This window comes from Neoarius graeffei, chromosome 17 (genome assembly GCF_027579695.1).
Source record: "Neoarius graeffei isolate fNeoGra1 chromosome 17, fNeoGra1.pri, whole genome shotgun sequence".
NCBI lineage: Eukaryota > Metazoa > Chordata > Actinopteri > Siluriformes > Ariidae > Neoarius > Neoarius graeffei.
In genome coordinates, this window is record NC_083585.1 from 2,929,836 (window position 1) to 2,931,659 (window position 1,824).

At 42.1% G+C, this 1,824-nt stretch overlaps 1 long non-coding RNA gene across 1 annotated transcript; it reads left to right on the forward strand.

Moving 5' to 3' along the window:
• Positions 1–369: 369 nt before the first annotated feature.
• Positions 370–1,253, forward strand: LOC132864587 (uncharacterized). Its single transcript, XR_009650234.1, has 2 exons — positions 370–916; positions 1,194–1,253. It is a non-coding gene; the product is annotated as an uncharacterized LOC132864587 (long non-coding RNA).
• Positions 1,254–1,824: the final 571 nt, after the last annotated feature.

The window sequence follows — 1,824 nt, forward strand, 5'->3', positions numbered from 1 at the left end:
AAAGATCACCAGCCTGGTCATTAGACAGCCCCGATAGCAGAGGGTCGTTGAAACAACGTAGAGTTTTGGTCAGAATGGTCGGTTTCCGTCGTACGTCAGAAAATCAACGTTGAAACGGCGCCGTGAAACGTCGATTTCTCCGCCGTCTGAGAGGGTCGATTTATCACCGTTGAATCAACGTGGGTAAAGGTTGATCTGTCGACCGTCAGAGAAGGTTGAATATACGACGTTGAACCATCGTCACTTTTGCCGGCCAGTTTTCAACATTGGTAGAGCAACTAATTCTGGCCCGTAGCCAGGGGGGATCGGAGGGTTCGTTCGATCCCCCCCGCGACACCGCGCCCCGGACACACACGCCCCTCAAGATTACTCAAGATTTATTCATTTGTTCATGTCCGATGAATATACATTGATTCACATTTAAATTTACAATATCAAATCCAGACTAATCAAAAAAGAAAAGTAGACTAAGTGAGGACGAGTTAGAAAAACGGCTCATTTCTCCTATGTTTATGTTTACACGTTTTGTTCAGACTGCTTTACACCCCAATCCAGTGGGTGGCGGTAATGCCCCCATTAGACCCCTTTCACTGACGTCACCCGAAACCGGAAGTAAACAAACCCTGCGCCACATTGGAAGACCAACAAACTCGTGATTTGGGGTAAATAAAGGCAGCGCGCGGTATGTGAACCCACGAGGCACTTGGTTCATCATAAACCTACAATGGTAAACTTTTGTGCTGTGTTAGGGTGTTCTAACAAAGCTGATGGGAAAGGTGAAAAGAAGTCTTTCTACAGAATACCAGCTGTGATTGAGACACAAGCAAACCAAGGAGCTTTCTGCCAGGAGACAGCGTGAGGATTTAGCTGCTTTATGCAGAGCGGATCTGAATACTTCAAGTCTATTTTGTTACTGGTAAGTCACTAGGCTAGAGTGTTGTAGAACATTATTTTAAATGTTTACTGAATAAAAACATCCTTAATTTATCAAATATTCTCTACTCTATATTTCATTTCTTTCTTTTGTTTTAATTTTCCTCCCTCCATCCCTCTTTGGATTTTAAATATAGTTTTTCCCCATGTCCAAATAATGAGGTAGGGTGGCATTTAGAAACCCATAGCCTACTGCTGACTTTCTTTATCAATGCTGCATCAAATTAATTTTGGTTATGTTTTTCTGTTTCCATGTACAGGTCTGCGCCGCAGGAGGAATAGGCCACAATTATAAATAAATCATAAAATGTTTCTAAGAACTTGTTCAAGTGTGTTCTGTTCCTTATAAATGTTAAAAGTTATGCCTCATTAGATAGCTTGACAAACATTAGGAGAGGTGCATTGTTGCATGCATTTTTATATCCTGTTGTACATTAAACAGGACGTAGCCTACGCACATTGATATAAATTAAGTTTCACTTTCATGGTTGAAGTATGCATGTGTGTGTTCATCCTAGGCAAGAGCCCCGATGCTTTATTGTTAGCTAGTTTAATTTAGCCTGTTTTGCTTAATTTGTAGCCTTCCTGTTGTACATAAAACAGGAAGTAAAGTTGGATGAATCATCGCCGAAAATTCAACTATAAATCGACCGAAATACGTAGTTGAATAAAGGGTGAAAGGGGGTCTATTCTCTGTCGACCACCAGCCACTTTTCAACGTCGTTTCAACGGAAACTCGTATGAGCAAAGCGGTGTTGAATCAACGTCGGTGATCGACGGTGATTCGACGGCGTATAGGTCGAAGAACATGCCGATGATTCCACGTCGAATCAACGACCCTCTGCTATCTGGGAGTTGTTTATGATCACTGTGGTTACCGTGACAGGCAAA